This window comes from Corvus hawaiiensis, chromosome 7 (assembly GCF_020740725.1).
Source record: "Corvus hawaiiensis isolate bCorHaw1 chromosome 7, bCorHaw1.pri.cur, whole genome shotgun sequence".
Lineage (NCBI taxonomy): Eukaryota > Metazoa > Chordata > Aves > Passeriformes > Corvidae > Corvus > Corvus hawaiiensis.
Window position 1 is genome coordinate 6,227,644 of NC_063219.1, and position 24,050 is coordinate 6,251,693.

Sequence of the window (24,050 nt, forward strand, 5' to 3'; positions counted from 1 at the left end):
GCACCCCTTCTCCGAGCAGCCTCCGGAAAGGGCTCATCCCTCTGCGGCTCTGCGCCTTTCTTCTAATGCAGACGCCCGGCACACTTGGCTCAGCGAGAGCTGCGTGGGCAGCGTGCACTCAGCGAAAGCCAAAGGGTGTCCTTGGAGCTCGAGCTTGTTGGAGAGGATGAAAGTTTGGTAAGAAAGTTTCACAGCTATGTAGGCTTGGCAGCAAGATGTGTGAATGTAGAAACCTTAGCCATGAGGTAGAAATGGAAGGAGGTTTTGATGGAGAGGAAAAGGTGTTCTGCTGAAACACTGATCGCTGAATAAGTGAGAAGGCCAAAGGTTGGAAGATTGAGTTGGAAGGAGATTTTCTTTTCTGATTAGGACAACGGTATGTGACTCCAAACGAGCACCTGCTTTTCACCAAGTAAATGAGTCTCAAGAAGGGCATAAGGGAATAGAAGACATGTTTTTACCAAAAAGAGAGCTCTCGCAGGCAAACAAGAAACGTCGATGGAGCAAGAAGAAGAAGAAGAAGAAGGAGGGGGGGGGGGGGGGGTCCGAGAATTCTCCGTGGTAAGCTTAAATGGTAAGTTGCTTACTCTTGCCATTGGATAAGAATGACTATAATTCGGGCAATGGTAGTAGTCATGAGAGGCTACAGGCAAATGTCAAGGTATTGTGTATGGTGCTTGTTGCTTGTACTGTATTAAGATAGTCAGCAAAGAAACCGATATAATGCTTTGTAACTTGAACAGAAAGCGGCTCCCGGTATGCGTACGAGCTGTAGCTGACAGCTGTACTTGAACAGAAAGCGGCTCCCGGTATGCGTACGAGCTGTAGCTGACAGCTGTAGGGCTGGCTCTGCATACCCACTCCCTGAAACGCTGTAACTTCGCCTATGCAAGAAAGAGCTTTCAAGAGAGCCGCCTGAAGTGCACACAGCCTTCGTGAGCCTTTCTCCTCCAGAGCCGTGCAAAGAAAGCGGGCACGCTTACAGCGTGGGTGCGTGCAGCATGCACGAGCAAAAGCGGCCAAGCCCAGTGCCCTCGCTGGGCTTCCCTTTCGTGCGGACAACGTGAGGCGAAGAACGAAGCCGCAGAGCACCGGGCTTGCGTGTGCAGTGCACCGAGTTGCAGAAGTCCAGCAAGGGCTCGTTCACAAGCCGAGCCGGCTGAGGGCGTCCTCGCTTCTGCGAAAGGGAACGCGGAGCCGTAGCACTTCCCCCCGCAGCGTGGAGACAAGCACTTTCCTAGTCCTTCAGCCTTGCAGAGTCCCTGCAGCTAGAGCTCAGCCAGGAGCAGGCGTCAAAGCAGAAGGCCTTCCTAAAGCACCCCTTCTCCGAGCAGCCTCCGGAAAGGGCTCATCCCTCTGCGGCTCTGCGCCTTTCTTCTAATGCAGACGCCCGGCACACTTGGCTCAGCGAGAGCTGCGTGGGCAGCGTGCACTCAGCGAAAGCCAAAGGGTGTCCTTGGAGCTCGAGCTTGTTGGAGAGGATGAAAGTTTGGTAAGAAAGTTTCACAGCTATGTAGGCTTGGCAGCAAGATGTGTGAATGTAGAAACTTAGCCATGAGGTAGAAATGGAAGGAGGTTTTGATGGAGAGGAAAAGGTGTTCTGCTGAAACACTGATCGCTGAATAAGTGAGAAGGCAAAGGTTGGAAGATTGAGTTGGAAGGAGATTTTCTTTTCTGATTAGGACAACGGTATGTGACTCCAAACGAGCACCTGCTTTTCACCAAGTAAATGAGTCTCAAGAAGGGCATAAGGGAATAGAAGACATGTTTTTACCAAAAAGAGAGCTCTCGCAGGCAAACAAGAAACGTCGATGGAGCAAGAAGAAGAAGAAGAAGAAGGAGGGGGGGGGGGGGGGGTCCGAGAATTCTCCGTGGTAAGCTTAAATGGTAAGTTGCTTACTCTTGCCATTGGATAAGAATGACTATAATTCGGCAATGGTAGTAGTCATGAGAGGCTACAGGCAAATGTCAAGGTATTGTGTATGGTGCTTGTTGCTTGTACTGTATTAAGATAGTCAGCAAAGAAACCGATATAATGCTTTGTAACTTGAACAGAAAGCGGCTCCCGGTATGCGTACGAGCTGTAGCTGACAGCTGTAGGGCTGGCTCTGCATACCCACTCCCTGAAACGCTGTAACTTCGCCTATGCAAGAAAGAGCTTTCAAGAGAGCCGCCTGAAGTGCAGCCAGCCTTCGTGAGCCTTTCTCCTCCAGAGCCGTGCAAAGAAAGCGGGCACGCTACAGCGTGGGTGCGTGCAGCATGCACGAGCAAAAGCGGCCAAGCCCAGTGCCCTCGCTGGGCTTCCCTTTCGTGCGGACAACGTGAGGCGAAGAACGAAGCCGCAGAGCACCGGGCTTGCGTGTGCAGTGCACCGAGTTGCAGAAGTCCAGCAAGGGCTCGTTCACAAGCCGAGCCGGCTGAGGGCGTCCTCGCTTCTGCGAAAGGGAACGCGGAGCCGTAGCACTTCCCCCCGCAGCGTGGAGACAAGCACTTTCCTAGTCCTTCAGCCTTGCAGAGTCCCTGCAGCTAGAGCTCAGCCAGGAGCAGGCGTCAAAGCAGAAGGCCTTCCTAAAGCACCCCTTCTCCGAGCAGCCTCCGGAAAGGGCTCATCCCTCTGCGGCTCTGCGCCTTTCTTCTAATGCAGACGCCCGGCACACTTGGCTCAGCGAGAGCTGCGTGGGCAGCGTGCACTCAGCGAAAGCCAAAGGGTGTCCTTGGAGCTCGAGCTTGTTGGAGAGGATGAAAGTTTGGTAAGAAAGTTTCACAGCTATGTAGGCTTGGCAGCAAGATGTGTGAATGTAGAAACTTAGCCATGAGGTAGAAATGGAAGGAGGTTTTGATGGAGAGGAAAAGGTGTTCTGCTGAAACACTGATCGCTGAATAAGTGAGAAGGCAAAGGTTGGAAGATTGAGTTGGAAGGAGATTTTCTTTTCTGATTAGGACAACGGTATGTGACTCCAAACGAGCACCTGCTTTTCACCAAGTAAATGAGTCTCAAGAAGGGCATAAGGGAATAGAAGACATGTTTTTACCAAAAAGAGAGCTCTCGCAGGCAAACAAGAAACGTCGATGGAGCAAGAAGAAGAAGAAGAAGAAGGAGGGGGGGGGGGGGGGTCCGAGAATTCTCCGTGGTAAGCTTAAATGGTAAGTTGCTTACTCTTGCCATTGGATAAGAATGACTATAATTCGGCAATGGTAGTAGTCATGAGAGGCTACAGGCAAATGTCAAGGTATTGTGTATGGTGCTTGTTGCTTGTACTGTATTAAGATAGTCAGCAAAGAAACCGATATAATGCTTTGTAACTTGAACAGAAAGCGGCTCCCGGTATGCGTACGAGCTGTAGCTGACAGCTGTAGGGCTGGCTCTGCATACCCACTCCCTGAAACGCTGTAACTTCGCCTATGCAAGAAAGAGCTTTCAAGAGAGCCGCCTGAAGTGCAGCCAGCCTTCGTGAGCCTTTCTCCTCCAGAGCCGTGCAAAGAAAGCGGGCACGCTACAGCGTGGGTGCGTGCAGCATGCACGAGCAAAAGCGGCCAAGCCCAGTGCCCTCGCTGGGCTTCCCTTTCGTGCGGACAACGTGAGGCGAAGAACGAAGCCGCAGAGCACCGGGCTTGCGTGTGCAGTGCACCGAGTTGCAGAAGTCCAGCAAGGGCTCGTTCACAAGCCGAGCCGGCTGAGGGCGTCCTCGCTTCTGCGAAAGGGAACGCGGAGCCGTAGCACTTCACCCCGCAGCGTGGAGACAAGCACTTTCCTAGTCCTTCAGTCTTGCAGAGTCCCTGCAGCTAGAGCTCAGCCAGGAGCAGGCGTCAAAGCAGAAGGCCTTCCTAAAGCACCCCTTCTCCGAGCAGCCTCCGGAAAGGGCTCATCCCTCTGCGGCTCTGCGCCTTTCTTCTAATGCAGACGCCCGGCACACTTGGCTCAGCGAGAGCTGCGTGGGCAGCGTGCACTCAGCGAAAGCCAAAGGGTGTCCTTGGAGCTCGAGCTTGTTGGAGAGGATGAAAGTTTGGTAAGAAAGTTTCACAGCTATGTAGGCTTGGCAGCAAGATGTGTGAATGTAGAAACTTAGCCATGAGGTAGAAATGGAAGGAGGTTTTGATGGAGAGGAAAAGGTGTTCTGCTGAAACACTGATCGCTGAATAAGTGAGAAGGCAAAGGTTGGAAGATTGAGTTGGAAGGAGATTTTCTTTTCTGATTAGGACAACGGTATGTGACTCCAAACGAGCACCTGCTTTTCACCAAGTAAATGAGTCTCAAGAAGGGCATAAGGGAATAGAAGACATGTTTTTACCAAAAAGAGAGCTCTCGCAGGCAAACAAGAAACGTCGATGGAGCAAGAAGAAGAAGAAGAAGGAGGAGGGGGGGGGGGGGGTCCGAGAATTCTCCGTGGTAAGCTTAAATGGTAAGTTGCTTACTCTTGCCATTGGATAAGAATGACTATAATTCGGCAATGGTAGTAGTCATGAGAGGCTACAGGCAAATGTCAAGGTATTGTGTATGGTGCTTGTTGCTTGTACTGTATTAAGATAGTCAGCAAAGAAACCGATATAATGCTTTGTAACTTGAACAGAAAGCGGCTCCCGGTATGCGTACGAGCTGTAGCTGACAGCTGTAGGGCTGGCTCTGCATACCCACTCCCTGAAACGCTGTAACTTCGCCTATGCAAGAAAGAGCTTTCAAGAGAGCCGCCTGAAGTGCAGCCAGCCTTCGTGAGCCTTTCTCCTCCAGAGCCGTGCAAAGAAAGCGGGCACGCTACAGCGTGGGTGCGTGCAGCATGCACGAGCAAAAGCGGCCAAGCCCAGTGCCCTCGCTGGGCTTCCCTTTCGTGCGGACAACGTGAGGCGAAGAACGAAGCCGCAGAGCACCGGGCTTGCGTGTGCAGTGCACCGAGTTGCAGAAGTCCAGCAAGGGCTCGTTCACAAGCCGAGCCGGCTGAGGGCGTCCTCGCTTCTGCGAAAGGGAACGCGGAGCCGTAGCACTTCACCCCGCAGCGTGGAGACAAGCACTTTCCTAGTCCTTCAGCCTTGCAGAGTCCCTGCAGCTAGAGCTCAGCCAGGAGCAGGCGTCAAAGCAGAAGGCCTTCCTAAAGCACCCCTTCTCCGAGCAGCCTCCGGAAAGGGCTCATCCCTCTGCGGCTCTGCGCCTTTCTTCTAATGCAGACGCCCGGCACACTTGGCTCAGCGAGAGCTGCGTGGGCAGCGTGCACTCAGCGAAAGCCAAAGGGTGTCCTTGGAGCTCGAGCTTGTTGGAGAGGATGAAAGTTTGGTAAGAAAGTTTCACAGCTATGTAGGCTTGGCAGCAAGATGTGTGAATGTAGAAACTTAGCCATGAGGTAGAAATGGAAGGAGGTTTTGATGGAGAGGAAAAGGTGTTCTGCTGAAACACTGATCGCTGAATAAGTGAGAAGGCAAAGGTTGGAAGATTGAGTTGGAAGGAGATTTTCTTTTCTGATTAGGACAACGGTATGTGACTCCAAACGAGCACCTGCTTTTCACCAAGTAAATGAGTCTCAAGAAGGGCATAAGGGAATAGAAGACATGTTTTTACCAAAAAGAGAGCTCTCGCAGGCAAACAAGAAACGTCGATGGAGCAAGAAGAAGAAGAAGAAGAAGGAGGAGGGGGGGGGGGGGGTCCGAGAATTCTCCGTGGTAAGCTTAAATGGTAAGTTGCTTACTCTTGCCATTGGATAAGAATGACTATAATTCGGCAATGGTAGTAGTCATGAGAGGCTACAGGCAAATGTCAAGGTATTGTGTATGGTGCTTGTTGCTTGTACTGTATTAAGATAGTCAGCAAAGAAACCGATATAATGCTTTGTAACTTGAACAGAAAGCGGCTCCCGGTATGCGTACGAGCTGTAGCTGACAGCTGTAGGGCTGGCTCTGCATACCCACTCCCTGAAACGCTGTAACTTCGCCTATGCAAGAAAGAGCTTTCAAGAGAGCCGCCTGAAGTGCAGCCAGCCTTCGTGAGCCTTTCTCCTCCAGAGCCGTGCAAAGAAAGCGGGCACGCTACAGCGTGGGTGCGTGCAGCATGCACGAGCAAAAGCGGCCAAGCCCAGTGCCCTCGCTGGGCTTCCCTTTCGTGCGGACAACGTGAGGCGAAGAACGAAGCCGCAGAGCACCGGGCTTGCGTGTGCAGTGCACCGAGTTGCAGAAGTCCAGCAAGGGCTCGTTCACAAGCCGAGCCGGCTGAGGGCGTCCTCGCTTCTGCGAAAGGGAACGCGGAGCCGTAGCACTTCACCCCGCAGCGTGGAGACAAGCACTTTCCTAGTCCTTCAGCCTTGCAGAGTCCCTGCAGCTAGAGCTCAGCCAGGAGCAGGCGTCAAAGCAGAAGGCCTTCCTAAAGCACCCCTTCTCCGAGCAGCCTCCGGAAAGGGCTCATCCCTCTGCGGCTCTGCGCCTTTCTTCTAATGCAGACGCCCGGCACACTTGGCTCAGCGAGAGCTGCGTGGGCAGCGTGCACTCAGCGAAAGCCAAAGGGTGTCCTTGGAGCTCGAGCTTGTTGGAGAGGATGAAAGTTTGGTAAGAAAGTTTCACAGCTATGTAGGCTTGGCAGCAAGATGTGTGAATGTAGAAACTTAGCCATGAGGTAGAAATGGAAGGAGGTTTTGATGGAGAGGAAAAGGTGTTCTGCTGAAACACTGATCGCTGAATAAGTGAGAAGGCAAAGGTTGGAAGATTGAGTTGGAAGGAGATTTTCTTTTCTGATTAGGACAACGGTATGTGACTCCAAACGAGCACCTGCTTTTCACCAAGTAAATGAGTCTCAAGAAGGGCATAAGGGAATAGAAGACATGTTTTTACCAAAAAGAGAGCTCTCGCAGGCAAACAAGAAACGTCGATGGAGCAAGAAGAAGAAGAAGAAGGAGGAGGGGGGGGGGGGGTCCGAGAATTCTCCGTGGTAAGCTTAAATGGTAAGTTGCTTACTCTTGCCATTGGATAAGAATGACTATAATTCGGCAATGGTAGTAGTCATGAGAGGCTACAGGCAAATGTCAAGGTATTGTGTATGGTGCTTGTTGCTTGTACTGTATTAAGATAGTCAGCAAAGAAACCGATATAATGCTTTGTAACTTGAACAGAAAGCGGCTCCCGGTATGCGTACGAGCTGTAGCTGACAGCTGTAGGGCTGGCTCTGCATACCCACTCCCTGAAACGCTGTAACTTCGCCTATGCAAGAAAGAGCTTTCAAGAGAGCCGCCTGAAGTGCAGCCAGCCTTCGTGAGCCTTTCTCCTCCAGAGCCGTGCAAAGAAAGCGGGCACGCTACAGCGTGGGTGCGTGCAGCATGCACGAGCAAAAGCGGCCAAGCCCAGTGCCCTCGCTGGGCTTCCCTTTCGTGCGGACAACGTGAGGCGAAGAACGAAGCCGCAGAGCACCGGGCTTGCGTGTGCAGTGCACCGAGTTGCAGAAGTCCAGCAAGGGCTCGTTCACAAGCCGAGCCGGCTGAGGGCGTCCTCGCTTCTGCGAAAGGGAACGCGGAGCCGTAGCACTTCACCCCGCAGCGTGGAGACAAGCACTTTCCTAGTCCTTCAGCCTTGCAGAGTCCCTGCAGCTAGAGCTCAGCCAGGAGCAGGCGTCAAAGCAGAAGGCCTTCCTAAAGCACCCCTTCTCCGAGCAGCCTCCGGAAAGGGCTCATCCCTCTGCGGCTCTGCGCCTTTCTTCTAATGCAGACGCCCGGCACACTTGGCTCAGCGAGAGCTGCGTGGGCAGCGTGCACTCAGCGAAAGCCAAAGGGTGTCCTTGGAGCTCGAGCTTGTTGGAGAGGATGAAAGTTTGGTAAGAAAGTTTCACAGCTATGTAGGCTTGGCAGCAAGATGTGTGAATGTAGAAACTTAGCCATGAGGTAGAAATGGAAGGAGGTTTTGATGGAGAGGAAAAGGTGTTCTGCTGAAACACTGATCGCTGAATAAGTGAGAAGGCAAAGGTTGGAAGATTGAGTTGGAAGGAGATTTTCTTTTCTGATTAGGACAACGGTATGTGACTCCAAACGAGCACCTGCTTTTCACCAAGTAAATGAGTCTCAAGAAGGGCATAAGGGGAATAGAAGACATGTTTTTACCAAAAAGAGAGCTCTCGCAGGCAAACAAGAAACGTCGATGGAGCAAGAAGAAGAAGAAGAAGAAGGAGGGGGGGGGGGGTCCGAGAATTCTCCGTGGTAAGCTTAAATGGTAAGTTGCTTACTCTTGCCATTGGATAAGAATGACTATAATTCGGCAATGGTAGTAGTCATGAGAGGCTACAGGCAAATGTCAAGGTATTGTGTATGGTGCTTGTTGCTTGTACTGTATTAAGATAGTCAGCAAAGAAACCGATATAATGCTTTGTAACTTGAACAGAAAGCGGCTCCCGGTATGCGTACGAGCTGTAGCTGACAGCTGTAGGGCTGGCTCTGCATACCCACTCCCTGAAACGCTGTAACTTCGCCTATGCAAGAAAGAGCTTTCAAGAGAGCCGCCTGAAGTGCACACAGCCTTCGTGAGCCTTGCTCCTCCAGAGCCGTGCAAAGAAAGCGGGCACGCTACAGCGTGGGTGCGTGCAGCATGCACGAGCAAAAGCGGCCAAGCCCAGTGCCCTCGCTGGGCTTCCCTTTCGTGCGGACAACGTGAGGCGAAGAACGAAGCCGCAGAGCACCGGGCTTGCGTGTGCAGTGCACCGAGTTGCAGAAGTCCAGCAAGGGCTCGTTCACAAGCCGAGCCGGCTGAGGGCGTCCTCGCTTCTGCGAAAGGGAACGCGGAGCCGTAGCACTTCACCCCGCAGCGTGGAGACAAGCACTTTCCTAGTCCTTCAGCCTTGCAGAGTCCCTGCAGCTAGAGCTCAGCCAGGAGCAGGCGTCAAAGCAGAAGGCCTTCCTAAAGCACCCCTTCTCCGAGCAGCCTCCGGAAAGGGCTCATCCCTCTGCGGCTCTGCGCCTTTCTTCTAATGCAGACGCCCGGCACACTTGGCTCAGCGAGAGCTGCGTGGGCAGCGTGCACTCAGCGAAAGCCAAAGGGTGTCCTTGGAGCTCGAGCTTGTTGGAGAGGATGAAAGTTTGGTAAGAAAGTTTCACAGCTATGTAGGCTTGGCAGCAAGATGTGTGAATGTAGAAACTTAGCCATGAGGTAGAAATGGAAGGAGGTTTTGATGGAGAGGAAAAGGTGTTCTGCTGAAACACTGATCGCTGAATAAGTGAGAAGGCAAAGGTTGGAAGATTGAGTTGGAAGGAGATTTTCTTTTCTGATTAGGACAACGGTATGTGACTCCAAACGAGCACCTGCTTTTCACCAAGTAAATGAGTCTCAAGAAGGGCATAAGGGAATAGAAGACATGTTTTTACCAAAAAGAGAGCTCTCGCAGGCAAACAAGAAACGTCGATGGAGCAAGAAGAAGAAGAAGAAGGAGGAGGGGGGGGGGGGTCCGAGAATTCTCCGTGGTAAGCTTAAATGGTAAGTTGCTTACTCTTGCCATTGGATAAGAATGACTATAATTCGGCAATGGTAGTAGTCATGAGAGGCTACAGGCAAATGTCAAGGTATTGTGTATGGTGCTTGTTGCTTGTACTGTATTAAGATAGTCAGCAAAGAAACCGATATAATGCTTTGTAACTTGAACAGAAAGCGGCTCCCGGTATGCGTACGAGCTGTAGCTGACAGCTGTAGGGCTGGCTCTGCATACCCACTCCCTGAAACGCTGTAACTTCGCCTATGCAAGAAAGAGCTTTCAAGAGAGCCGCCTGAAGTGCAGCCAGCCTTCGTGAGCCTTTCTCCTCCAGAGCCGTGCAAAGAAAGCGGGCACGCTACAGCGTGGGTGCGTGCAGCATGCACGAGCAAAAGCGGCCAAGCCCAGTGCCCTCGCTGGGCTTCCCTTTCGTGCGGACAACGTGAGGCGAAGAACGAAGCCGCAGAGCACCGGGCTTGCGTGTGCAGTGCACCGAGTTGCAGAAGTCCAGCAAGGGCTCGTTCACAAGCCGAGCCGGCTGAGGGCGTCCTCGCTTCTGCGAAAGGGAACGCGGAGCCGTAGCACTTCACCCCGCAGCGTGGAGACAAGCACTTTCCTAGTCCTTCAGCCTTGCAGAGTCCCTGCAGCTAGAGCTCAGCCAGGAGCAGGCGTCAAAGCAGAAGGCCTTCCTAAAGCACCCCTTCTCCGAGCAGCCTCCGGAAAGGGCTCATCCCTCTGCGGCTCTGCGCCTTTCTTCTAATGCAGACGCCCGGCACACTTGGCTCAGCGAGAGCTGCGTGGGCAGCGTGCACTCAGCGAAAGCCAAAGGGTGTCCTTGGAGCTCGAGCTTGTTGGAGAGGATGAAAGTTTGGTAAGAAAGTTTCACAGCTATGTAGGCTTGGCAGCAAGATGTGTGAATGTAGAAACTTAGCCATGAGGTAGAAATGGAAGGAGGTTTTGATGGAGAGGAAAAGGTGTTCTGCTGAAACACTGATCGCTGAATAAGTGAGAAGGCAAAGGTTGGAAGATTGAGTTGGAAGGAGATTTTCTTTTCTGATTAGGACAACGGTATGTGACTCCAAACGAGCACCTGCTTTTCACCAAGTAAATGAGTCTCAAGAAGGGCATAAGGGAATAGAAGACATGTTTTTACCAAAAAGAGAGCTCTCGCAGGCAAACAAGAAACGTCGATGGAGCAAGAAGAAGAAGAAGAAGGAGGAGGGGGGGGGGGGGGTCCGAGAATTCTCCGTGGTAAGCTTAAATGGTAAGTTGCTTACTCTTGCCATTGGATAAGAATGACTATAATTCGGCAATGGTAGTAGTCATGAGAGGCTACAGGCAAATGTCAAGGTATTGTGTATGGTGCTTGTTGCTTGTACTGTATTAAGATAGTCAGCAAAGAAACCGATATAATGCTTTGTAACTTGAACAGAAAGCGGCTCCCGGTATGCGTACGAGCTGTAGCTGACAGCTGTAGGGCTGGCTCTGCATACCCACTCCCTGAAACGCTGTAACTTCGCCTATGCAAGAAAGAGCTTTCAAGAGAGCCGCCTGAAGTGCAGCCAGCCTTCGTGAGCCTTTCTCCTCCAGAGCCGTGCAAAGAAAGCGGGCACGCTACAGCGTGGGTGCGTGCAGCATGCACGAGCAAAAGCGGCCAAGCCCAGTGCCCTCGCTGGGCTTCCCTTTCGTGCGGACAACGTGAGGCGAAGAACGAAGCCGCAGAGCACCGGGCTTGCGTGTGCAGTGCACCGAGTTGCAGAAGTCCAGCAAGGGCTCGTTCACAAGCCGAGCCGGCTGAGGGCGTCCTCGCTTCTGCGAAAGGGAACGCGGAGCCGTAGCACTTCACCCCGCAGCGTGGAGACAAGCACTTTCCTAGTCCTTCAGTCTTGCAGAGTCCCTGCAGCTAGAGCTCAGCCAGGAGCAGGCGTCAAAGCAGAAGGCCTTCCTAAAGCACCCCTTCTCCGAGCAGCCTCCGGAAAGGGCTCATCCCTCTGCGGCTCTGCGCCTTTCTTCTAATGCAGACGCCCGGCACACTTGGCTCAGCGAGAGCTGCGTGGGCAGCGTGCACTCAGCGAAAGCCAAAGGGTGTCCTTGGAGCTCGAGCTTGTTGGAGAGGATGAAAGTTTGGTAAGAAAGTTTCACAGCTATGTAGGCTTGGCAGCAAGATGTGTGAATGTAGAAACTTAGCCATGAGGTAGAAATGGAAGGAGGTTTTGATGGAGAGGAAAAGGTGTTCTGCTGAAACACTGATCGCTGAATAAGTGAGAAGGCAAAGGTTGGAAGATTGAGTTGGAAGGAGATTTTCTTTTCTGATTAGGACAACGGTATGTGACTCCAAACGAGCACCTGCTTTTCACCAAGTAAATGAGTCTCAAGAAGGGCATAAGGGAATAGAAGACATGTTTTTACCAAAAAGAGAGCTCTCGCAGGCAAACAAGAAACGTCGATGGAGCAAGAAGAAGAAGAAGAAGGAGGAGGGGGGGGGGGGGGGTCCGAGAATTCTCCGTGGTAAGCTTAAATGGTAAGTTGCTTACTCTTGCCATTGGATAAGAATGACTATAATTCGGCAATGGTAGTAGTCATGAGAGGCTACAGGCAAATGTCAAGGTATTGTGTATGGTGCTTGTTGCTTGTACTGTATTAAGATAGTCAGCAAAGAAACCGATATAATGCTTTGTAACTTGAACAGAAAGCGGCTCCCGGTATGCGTACGAGCTGTAGCTGACAGCTGTAGGGCTGGCTCTGCATACCCACTCCCTGAAACGCTGTAACTTCGCCTATGCAAGAAAGAGCTTTCAAGAGAGCCGCCTGAAGTGCAGCCAGCCTTCGTGAGCCTTTCTCCTCCAGAGCCGTGCAAAGAAAGCGGGCACGCTACAGCGTGGGTGCGTGCAGCATGCACGAGCAAAAGCGGCCAAGCCCAGTGCCCTCGCTGGGCTTCCCTTTCGTGCGGACAACGTGAGGCGAAGAACGAAGCCGCAGAGCACCGGGCTTGCGTGTGCAGTGCACCGAGTTGCAGAAGTCCAGCAAGGGCTCGTTCACAAGCCGAGCCGGCTGAGGGCGTCCTCGCTTCTGCGAAAGGGAACGCGGAGCCGTAGCACTTCACCCCGCAGCGTGGAGACAAGCACTTTCCTAGTCCTTCAGCCTTGCAGAGTCCCTGCAGCTAGAGCTCAGCCAGGAGCAGGCGTCAAAGCAGAAGGCCTTCCTAAAGCACCCCTTCTCCGAGCAGCCTCCGGAAAGGGCTCATCCCTCTGCGGCTCTGCGCCTTTCTTCTAATGCAGACGCCCGGCACACTTGGCTCAGCGAGAGCTGCGTGGGCAGCGTGCACTCAGCGAAAGCCAAAGGGTGTCCTTGGAGCTCGAGCTTGTTGGAGAGGATGAAAGTTTGGTAAGAAAGTTTCACAGCTATGTAGGCTTGGCAGCAAGATGTGTGAATGTAGAAACTTAGCCATGAGGTAGAAATGGAAGGAGGTTTTGATGGAGAGGAAAAGGTGTTCTGCTGAAACACTGATCGCTGAATAAGTGAGAAGGCAAAGGTTGGAAGATTGAGTTGGAAGGAGATTTTCTTTTCTGATTAGGACAACGGTATGTGACTCCAAACGAGCACCTGCTTTTCACCAAGTAAATGAGTCTCAAGAAGGGCATAAGGGAATAGAAGACATGTTTTTACCAAAAAGAGAGCTCTCGCAGGCAAACAAGAAACGTCGATGGAGCAAGAAGAAGAAGAAGAAGAAGGAGGAGGGGGGGGGGGGGTCCGAGAATTCTCCGTGGTAAGCTTAAATGGTAAGTTGCTTACTCTTGCCATTGGATAAGAATGACTATAATTCGGCAATGGTAGTAGTCATGAGAGGCTACAGGCAAATGTCAAGGTATTGTGTATGGTGCTTGTTGCTTGTACTGTATTAAGATAGTCAGCAAAGAAACCGATATAATGCTTTGTAACTTGAACAGAAAGCGGCTCCCGGTATGCGTACGAGCTGTAGCTGACAGCTGTAGGGCTGGCTCTGCATACCCACTCCCTGAAACGCTGTAACTTCGCCTATGCAAGAAAGAGCTTTCAAGAGAGCCGCCTGAAGTGCAGCCAGCCTTCGTGAGCCTTTCTCCTCCAGAGCCGTGCAAAGAAAGCGGGCACGCTACAGCGTGGGTGCGTGCAGCATGCACGAGCAAAAGCGGCCAAGCCCAGTGCCCTCGCTGGGCTTCCCTTTCGTGCGGACAACGTGAGGCGAAGAACGAAGCCGCAGAGCACCGGGCTTGCGTGTGCAGTGCACCGAGTTGCAGAAGTCCAGCAAGGGCTCGTTCACAAGCCGAGCCGGCTGAGGGCGTCCTCGCTTCTGCGAAAGGGAACGCGGAGCCGTAGCACTTCACCCCGCAGCGTGGAGACAAGCACTTTCCTAGTCCTTCAGCCTTGCAGAGTCCCTGCAGCTAGAGCTCAGCCAGGAGCAGGCGTCAAAGCAGAAGGCCTTCCTAAAGCACCCCTTCTCCGAGCAGCCTCCGGAAAGGGCTCATCCCTCTGCGGCTCTGCGCCTTTCTTCTAATGCAGACGCCCGGCACACTTGGCTCAGCGAGAGCTGCGTGGGCAGCGTGCACTCAGCGAAAGCCAAAGGGTGTCCTTGGAGCTCGAGCTTGTTGGAGAGGATGAAAGTTTGGTAAGAAAGTTTCACAGCTATGTAGGCTTGGCAGCAAGATGTGTGAATGTAGAAACTTAGCCATGAGGTAGAAATGGAAGGAGGTTTTGATGGAGAGGAAAAGGTGTTCTGCTGAAACACTGATCGCTGAATAAGTGAGAAGGCAAAGGTTGGAAGATTGAGTTGGAAGGAGATTTTCTTTTCTGATTAGGACAACGGTATGTGACTCCAAACGAGCACCTGCTTTTCACCAAGTAAATGAGTCTCAAGAAGGGCATAAGGGAATAGAAGACATGTTTTTACCAAAAAGAGAGCTCTCGCAGGCAAACAAGAAACGTCGATGGAGCAAGAAGAAGAAGAAGAAGGAGGAGGGGGGGGGGGGGGTCCGAGAATTCTCCGTGGTAAGCTTAAATGGTAAGTTGCTTACTCTTGCCATTGGATAAGAATGACTATAATTCGGCAATGGTAGTAGTCATGAGAGGCTACAGGCAAATGTCAAGGTATTGTGTATGGTGCTTGTTGCTTGTACTGTATTAAGATAGTCAGCAAAGAAACCGATATAATGCTTTGTAACTTGAACAGAAAGCGGCTCCCGGTATGCGTACGAGCTGTAGCTGACAGCTGTAGGGCTGGCTCTGCATACCCACTCCCTGAAACGCTGTAACTTCGCCTATGCAAGAAAGAGCTTTCAAGAGAGCCGCCTGAAGTGCAGCCAGCCTTCGTGAGCCTTTCTCCTCCAGAGCCGTGCAAAGAAAGCGGGCACGCTACAGCGTGGGTGCGTGCAGCATGCACGAGCAAAAGCGGCCAAGCCCAGTGCCCTCGCTGGGCTTCCCTTTCGTGCGGACAACGTGAGGCGAAGAACGAAGCCGCAGAGCACCGGGCTTGCGTGTGCAGTGCACCGAGTTGCAGAAGTCCAGCAAGGGCTCGTTCACAAGCCGAGCCGGCTGAGGGCGTCCTCGCTTCTGCGAAAGGGAACGCGGAGCCGTAGCACTTCACCCCGCAGCGTGGAGACAAGCACTTTCCTAGTCCTTCAGCCTTGCAGAGTCCCTGCAGCTAGAGCTCAGCCAGGAGCAGGCGTCAAAGCAGAAGGCCTTCCTAAAGCACCCCTTCTCCGAGCAGCCTCCGGAAAGGGCTCATCCCTCTGCGGCTCTGCGCCTTTCTTCTAATGCAGACGCCCGGCACACTTGGCTCAGCGAGAGCTGCGTGGGCAGCGTGCACTCAGCGAAAGCCAAAGGGTGTCCTTGGAGCTCGAGCTTGTTGGAGAGGATGAAAGTTTGGTAAGAAAGTTTCACAGCTATGTAGGCTTGGCAGCAAGATGTGTGAATGTAGAAACTTAGCCATGAGGTAGAAATGGAAGGAGGTTTTGATGGAGAGGAAAAGGTGTTCTGCTGAAACACTGATCGCTGAATAAGTGAGAAGGCAAAGGTTGGAAGATTGAGTTGGAAGGAGATTTTCTTTTCTGATTAGGACAACGGTATGTGACTCCAAACGAGCACCTGCTTTTCACCAAGTAAATGAGTCTCAAGAAGGGCATAAGGGAATAGAAGACATGTTTTTACCAAAAAGAGAGCTCTCGCAGGCAAACAAGAAACGTCGATGGAGCAAGAAGAAGAAGAAGAAGAAGGAGGGGGGGGGGGGGTCCGAGAATTCTCCGTGGTAAGCTTAAATGGTAAGTTGCTTACTCTTGCCATTGGATAAGAATGACTATAATTCGGCAATGGTAGTAGTCATGAGAGGCTACAGGCAAATGTCAAGGTATTGTGTATGGTGCTTGTTGCTTGTACTGTATTAAGATAGTCAGCAAAGAAACCGATATAATGCTTTGTAACTTGAACAGAAAGCGGCTCCCGGTATGCGTACGAGCTGTAGCTGACAGCTGTAGGGCTGGCTCTGCATACCCACTCCCTGAAACGCTGTAACTTCGCCTATGCAAGAAAGAGCTTTCAAGAGAGCCGCCTGAAGTGCACACAGCCTTCGTGAGCCTTTCTCCTCCAGAGCCGTGCAAAGAAAGCGGGCACGCTACAGCGTGGGTGCGTGCAGCATGCACGAGCAAAAGCGGCCAAGCCCAGTGCCCTCGCTGGGCTTCCCTTTCGTGCGGACAACGTGAGGCGAAGAACGAAGCCGCAGAGCACCGGGCTTGCGTGTGCAGTGCACCGAGTTGCAGAAGTCCAGCAAGGGCTCGTTCACAAGCCGAGCCGGCTGAGGGCGTCCTCGCTTCTGCGAAAGGGAACGCGGAGCCGTAGCACTTCACCCCGCAGCGTGGAGACAAGCACTTTCCTAGTCCTTCAGCCTTGCAGAGTCCCTGCAGCTAGAGCTCAGCCAGGAGCAGGCGTCAAAGCAGAAGGCCTTCCTAAAGCACCCCTTCTCCGAGCAGCCTCCGGAAAGGGCTCATCCCTCTGCGGCTCTGCGCCTTTCTTCTAATGCAGACGCCCGGCACACTTGGCTCAGCGAGAGCTGCGTGGGCAGCGTGCACTCAGCGAAAGCCAAAGGGTGTCCTTGGAGCTCGAGCTTGTTGGAGAGGATGAAAGTTTGGTAAGAAAGTTTCACAGCTATGTAGGCTTGGCAGCAAGATGTGTGAATGTAGAAACTTAGCCATGAGGTAGAAATGGAAGGAGGTTTTGATGGAGAGGAAAAGGTGTTCTGCTGAAACACTGATCGCTGAATAAGTGAGAAGGCAAAGGTTGGAAGATTGAGTTGGAAGGAGATTTTCTTTTCTGATTAGGACAACGGTATGTGACTCCAAACGAGCACCTGCTTTTCACCAAGTAAATGAGTCTCAAGAAGGGCATAAGGGAATAGAAGACATGTTTTTACCAAAAAGAGAGCTCTCGCAGGCAAACAAGAAACGTCGATGGAGCAAGAAGAAGAAGAAGAAGGAGGAGGGGGGGGGGGGGGTCCGAGAATTCTCCGTGGTAAGCTTAAATGGTAAGTTGCTTACTCTTGCCATTGGATAAGAATGACTATAATTCGGCAATGGTAGTAGTCATGAGAGGCTACAGGCAAATGTCAAGGTATTGTGTATGGTGCTTGTTGCTTGTACTGTATTAAGATAGTCAGCAAAGAAACCGATATAATGCTTTGTAACTTGAACAGAAAGCGGCTCCCGGTATGCGTACGAGCTGTAGCTGACAGCTGTAGGGCTGGCTCTGCATACCCACTCCCTGAAACGCTGTAACTTCGCCTATGCAAGAAAGAGCTTTCAAGAGAGCCGCCTGAAGTGCACACAGCCTTCGTGAGCCTTGCTCCTCCAGAGCCGTGCAAAGAAAGCGGGCACGCTACAGCGTGGGTGCGTGCAGCATGCACGAGCAAAAGCGGCCAAGCCCAGTGCCCTCGCTGGGCTTCCCTTTCGTGCGGACAACGTGAGGCGAAGAACGAAGCCGCAGAGCACCGGGCTTGCGTGTGCAGTGCACCGAGTTGCAGAAGTCCAGCAAGGGCTCGTTCACAAGCCGAGCCGGCTGAGGGCGTCCTCGCTTCTGCGAAAGGGAACGCGGAGCCGTAGCACTTCACCCCGCAGCGTGGAGACAAGCACTTTCCTAGTCCTTCAGCCTTGCAGAGTCCCTGCAGCTAGAGCTCAGCCAGGAGCAGGCGTCAAAGCAGAAGGCCTTCCTAAAGCACCCCTTCTCCGAGCAGCCTCCGGAAAGGGCTCATCCCTCTGCGGCTCTGCGCCTTTCTTCTAATGCAGACGCCCGGCACACTTGGCTCAGCGAGAGCTGCGTGGGCAGCGTGCACTCAGCGAAAGCCAAAGGGTGTCCTTGGAGCTCGAGCTTGTTGGAGAGGATGAAAGTTTGGTAAGAAAGTTTCACAGCTATGTAGGCTTGGCAGCAAGATGTGTGAATGTAGAAACTTAGCCATGAGGTAGAAATGGAAGGAGGTTTTGATGGAGAGGAAAAGGTGTTCTGCTGAAACACTGATCGCTGAATAAGTGAGAAGGCAAAGGTTGGAAGATTGAGTTGGAAGGAGATTTTCTTTTCTGATTAGGACAACGGTATGTGACTCCAAACGAGCACCTGCTTTTCACCAAGTAAATGAGTCTCAAGAAGGGCATAAGGGAATAGAAGACATGTTTTTACCAAAAAGAGAGCTCTCGCAGGCAAACAAGAAACGTCGATGGAGCAAGAAGAAGAAGAAGAAGGAGGAGGGGGGGGGGGGTCCGAGAATTCTCCGTGGTAAGCTTAAATGGTAAGTTGCTTACTCTTGCCATTGGATAAGAATGACTATAATTCGGCAATGGTAGTAGTCATGAGAGGCTACAGGCAAATGTCAAGGTATTGTGTATGGTGCTTGTTGCTTGTACTGTATTAAGATAGTCAGCAAAGAAACCGATATAATGCTTTGTAACTTGAACAGAAAGCGGCTCCCGGTATGCGTACGAGCTGTAGCTGACAGCTGTAGGGCTGGCTCTGCATACCCACTCCCTGAAACGCTGTAACTTCGCCTATGCAAGAAAGAGCTTTCAAGAGAGCCGCCTGAAGTGCAGCCAGCCTTCGTGAGCCTTTCTCCTCCAGAGCCGTGCAAAGAAAGCGGGCACGCTACAGCGTGGGTGCGTGCAGCATGCACGAGCAAAAGCGGCCAAGCCCAGTGCCCTCGCTGGGCTTCCCTTTCGTGCGGACAACGTGAGGCGAAGAACGAAGCCGCAGAGCACCGGGCTTGCGTGTGCAGTGCACCGAGTTGCAGAAGTCCAGCAAGGGCTCGTTCACAAGCCGAGCCGGCTGAGGGCGTCCTCGCTTCTGCGAAAGGGAACGCGGAGCCGTAGCACTTCACCCCGCAGCGTGGAGACAAGCACTTTCCTAGTCCTTCAGCCTTGCAGAGTCCCTGCAGCTAGAGCTCAGCCAGGAGCAGGCGTCAAAGCAGAAGGCCTTCCTAAAGCACCCCTTCTCCGAGCAGCCTCCGGAAAGGGCTCATCCCTCTGCGGCTCTGCGCCTTTCTTCTAATGCAGACGCCCGGCACACTTGGCTCAGCGAGAGCTGCGTGGGCAGCGTGCACTCAGCGAAAGCCAAAGGGTGTCCTTGGAGCTCGAGCTTGTTGGAGAGGATGAAAGTTTGGTAAGAAAGTTTCACAGCTATGTAGGCTTGGCAGCAAGATGTGTGAATGTAGAAACTTAGCCATGAGGTAGAAATGGAAGGAGGTTTTGATGGAGAGGAAAAGGTGTTCTGCTGAAACACTGATCGCTGAATAAGTGAGAAGGCAAAGGTTGGAAGATTGAGTTGGAAGGAGATTTTCTTTTCTGATTAGGACAACGGTATGTGACTCCAAACGAGCACCTGCTTTTCACCAAGTAAATGAGTCTCAAGAAGGGCATAAGGGAATAGAAGACATGTTTTTACCAAAAAGAGAGCTCTCGCAGGCAAACAAGAAACGTCGATGGAGCAAGAAGAAGAAGAAGAAGGAGGAGGGGGGGGGGGGGGTCCGAGAATTCTCCGTGGTAAGCTTAAATGGTAAGTTGCTTACTCTTGCCATTGGATAAGAATGACTATAATTCGGCAATGGTAGTAGTCATGAGAGGCTACAGGCAAATGTCAAGGTATTGTGTATGGTGCTTGTTGCTTGTACTGTATTAAGATAGTCAGCAAAGAAACCGATATAATGCTTTGTAACTTGAACAGAAAGCGGCTCCCGGTATGCGTACGAGCTGTAGCTGACAGCTGTAGGGCTGGCTCTGCATACCCACTCCCTGAAACGCTGTAACTTCGCCTATGCAAGAAAGAGCTTTCAAGAGAGCCGCCTGAAGTGCACACAGCCTTCGTGAGCCTTGCTCCTCCAGAGCCGTGCAAAGAAAGCGGGCACGCTACAGCGTGGGTGCGTGCAGCATGCACGAGCAAAAGCGGCCAAGCCCAGTGCCCTCGCTGGGCTTCCCTTTCGTGCGGACAACGTGAGGCGAAGAACGAAGCCGCAGAGCACCGGGCTTGCGTGTGCAGTGCACCGAGTTGCAGAAGTCCAGCAAGGGCTCGTTCACAAGCCGAGCCGGCTGAGGGCGTCCTCGCTTCTGCGAAAGGGAACGCGGAGCCGTAGCACTTCACCCCGCAGCGTGGAGACAAGCACTTTCCTAGTCCTTCAGTCTTGCAGAGTCCCTGCAGCTAGAGCTCAGCCAGGAGCAGGCGTCAAAGCAGAAGGCCTTCCTAAAGCACCCCTTCTCCGAGCAGCCTCCGGAAAGGGCTCATCCCTCTGCGGCTCTGCGCCTTTCTTCTAATGCAGACGCCCGGCACACTTGGCTCAGCGAGAGCTGCGTGGGCAGCGTGCACTCAGCGAAAGCCAAAGGGTGTCCTTGGAGCTCGAGCTTGTTGGAGAGGATGAAAGTTTGGTAAGAAAGTTTCACAGCTATGTAGGCTTGGCAGCAAGATGTGTGAATGTAGAAACTTAGCCATGAGGTAGAAATGGAAGGAGGTTTTGATGGAGAGGAAAAGGTGTTCTGCTGAAACACTGATCGCTGAATAAGTGAGAAGGCAAAGGTTGGAAGATTGAGTTGGAAGGAGATTTTCTTTTCTGATTAGGACAACGGTATGTGACTCCAAACGAGCACCTGCTTTTCACCAAGTAAATGAGTCTCAAGAAGGGCATAAGGGAATAGAAGACATGTTTTTACCAAAAAGAGAGCTCTCGCAGGCAAACAAGAAACGTCGATGGAGCAAGAAGAAGAAGAAGAAGGAGGAGGGGGGGGGGGGGGTCCGAGAATTCTCCGTGGTAAGCTTAAATGGTAAGTTGCTTACTCTTGCCATTGGATAAGAATGACTATAATTCGGCAATGGTAGTAGTCATGAGAGGCTACAGGCAAATGTCAAGGTATTGTGTATGGTGCTTGTTGCTTGTACTGTATTAAGATAGTCAGCAAAGAAACCGATATAATGCTTTGTAACTTGAACAGAAAGCGGCTCCCGGTATGCGTACGAGCTGTAGCTGACAGCTGTAGGGCTGGCTCTGCATACCCACTCCCTGAAACGCTGTAACTTCGCCTATGCAAGAAAGAGCTTTCAAGAGAGCCGCCTGAAGTGCAGCCAGCCTTCGTGAGCCTTTCTCCTCCAGAGCCGTGCAAAGAAAGCGGGCACGCTACAGCGTGGGTGCGTGCAGCATGCACGAGCAAAAGCGGCCAAGCCCAGTGCCCTCGCTGGGCTTCCCTTTCGTGCGGACAACGTGAGGCGAAGAACGAAGCCGCAGAGCACCGGGCTTGCGTGTGCAGTGCACCGAGTTGCAGAAGTCCAGCAAGGGCTCGTTCACAAGCCGAGCCGGCTGAGGGCGTCCTCGCTTCTGCGAAAGGGAACGCGGAGCCGTAGCACTTCACCCCGCAGCGTGGAGACAAGCACTTTCCTAGTCCTTCAGCCTTGCAGAGTCCCTGCAGCTAGAGCTCAGCCAGGAGCAGGCGTCAAAGCAGAAGGCCTTCCTAAAGCACCCCTTCTCCGAGCAGCCTCCGGAAAGGGCTCATCCCTCTGCGGCTCTGCGCCTTTCTTCTAATGCAGACGCCCGGCACACTTGGCTCAGCGAGAGCTGCGTGGGCAGCGTGCACTCAGCGAAAGCCAAAGGGTGTCCTTGGAGCTCGAGCTTGTTGGAGAGGATGAAAGTTTGGTAAGAAAGTTTCACAGCTATGTAGGCTTGGCAGCAAGATGTGTGAATGTAGAAACTTAGCCATGAGGTAGAAATGGAAGGAGGTTTTGATGGAGAGGAAAAGGTGTTCTGCTGAAACACTGATCGCTGAATAAGTGAGAAGGCAAAGGTTGGAAGATTGAGTTGGAAGGAGATTTTCTTTTCTGATTAGGACAACGGTATGTGACTCCAAACGAGCACCTGCTTTTCACCAAGTAAATGAGTCTCAAGAAGGGCATAAGGGAATAGAAGACATGTTTTTACCAAAAAGAGAGCTCTCGCAGGCAAACAAGAAACGTCGATGGAGCAAGAAGAAGAAGAAGAAGAAGGAGGGGGGGGGGGGTCCGAGAATTCTCCGTGGTAAGCTTAAATGGTAAGTTGCTTACTCTTGCCATTGGATAAGAATGACTATAATTCGGCAATGGTAGTAGTCATGAGAGGCTACAGGCAAATGTCAAGGTATTGTGTATGGTGCTTGTTGCTTGTACTGTATTAAGATAGTCAGCAAAGAAACCGATATAATGCTTTGTAACTTGAACAGAAAGCGGCTCCCGGTATGCGTACGAGCTGTAGCTGACAGCTGTAGGGCTGGCTCTGCATACCCACTCCCTGAAACGCTGTAACTTCGCCTATGCAAGAAAGAGCTTTCAAGAGAGCCGCCTGAAGTGCAGCCAGCCTTCGTGAGCCTTGCTCCTCCAGAGCCGTGCAAAGAAAGCGGGCACGCTACAGCGTGGGTGCGTGCAGCATGCACGAGCAAAAGCGGCCAAGCCCAGTGCCCTCGCTGGGCTTCCCTTTCGTGCGGACAACGTGAGGCGAAGAACGAAGCCGCAGAGCACCGGGCTTGCGTGTGCAGTGCACCGAGTTGCAGAAGTCCAGCAAGGGCTCGTTCACAAGCCGAGCCGGCTGAGGGCGTCCTCGCTTCTGCGAAAGGGAACGCGGAGCCGTAGCACTTCACCCCGCAGCGTGGAGACAAGCACTTTCCTAGTCCTTCAGCCTTGCAGAGTCCCTGCAGCTAGAGCTCAGCCAGGAGCAGGCGTCAAAGCAGAAGGCCTTCCTAAAGCACCCCTTCTCCGAGCAGCCTCCGGAAAGGGCTCATCCCTCTGCGGCTCTGCGCCTTTCTTCTAATGCAGACGCCCGGCACACTTGGCTCAGCGAGAGCTGCGTGGGCAGCGTGCACTCAGCGAAAGCCAAAGGGTGTCCTTGGAGCTCGAGCTTGTTGGAGAGGATGAAAGTTTGGTAAGAAAGTTTCACAGCTATGTAGGCTTGGCAGCAAGATGTGTGAATGTAGAAACTTAGCCATGAGGTAGAAATGGAAGGAGGTTTTGATGGAGAGGAAAAGGTGTTCTGCTGAAACACTGATCGCTGAATAAGTGAGAAGGCAAAGGTTGGAAGATTGAGTTGGAAGGAGATTTTCTTTTCTGATTAGGACAACGGTATGTGACTCCAAACGAGCACCTGCTTTTCACCAAGTAAATGAGTCTCAAGAAGGGCATAAGGGAATAGAAGACATGTTTTTACCAAAAAGAGAGCTCTCGCAGGCAAACAAGAAACGTCGATGGAGCAAGAAGAAGAAGAAGAAGAAGGAGGGGGGGGGGGGGGGGTCCGAGAATTCTCCGTGGTAAGCTTAAATGGTAAGTTGCTTACTCTTGCCATTGGATAAGAATGACTATAATTCGGCAATGGTAGTAGTCATGAGAGGCTACAGGCAAATGTCAAGGTATTGTGTATGGTGCTTGTTGCTTGTACTGTATTAAGATAGTCAGCAAAGAAACCGATATAATGCTTTGTAACTTGAACAGAAAGCGGCTCCCGGTATGCGTACGAGCTGTAGCTGACAGCTGTAGGGCTGGCTCTGCATACCCACTCCCTGAAACGCTGTAACTTCGCCTATGCAAGAAAGAGCTTTCAAGAGAGCCGCCTGAAGTGCAGCCAGCCTTCGTGAGCCTTTCTCCTCCAGAGCCGTGCAAAGAAAGCGGGCACGCTACAGCGTGGGTGCGTGCAGCATGCACGAGCAAAAGCGGCCAAGCCCAGTGCCCTCGCTGGGCTTCCCTTTCGTGCGGACAACGTGAGGCGAAGAACGAAGCCGCAGAGCACCGGGCTTGCGTGTGCAGTGCACCGAGTTGCAGAAGTCCAGCAAGGGCTCGTTCACAAGCCGAGCCGGCTGAGGGCGTCCTCGCTTCTGCGAAAGGGAACGCGGAGCCGTAGCACTTCCCCCCGCAGCGTGGAGACAAGCACTTTCCTAGTCCTTCAGCCTTGCAGAGTCCCTGCAGCTAGAGCTCAGCCAGGAGCAGGCGTCAAAGCAGAAGGCCTTCCTAAAGCACCCCTTCTCCGAGCAGCCTCCGGAAAGGGCTCATCCCTCTGCGGCTCTGCGCCTTTCTTCTAATGCAGACGCCCGGCACACTTGGCTCAGCGAGAGCTGCGTGGGCAGCGTGCACTCAGCGA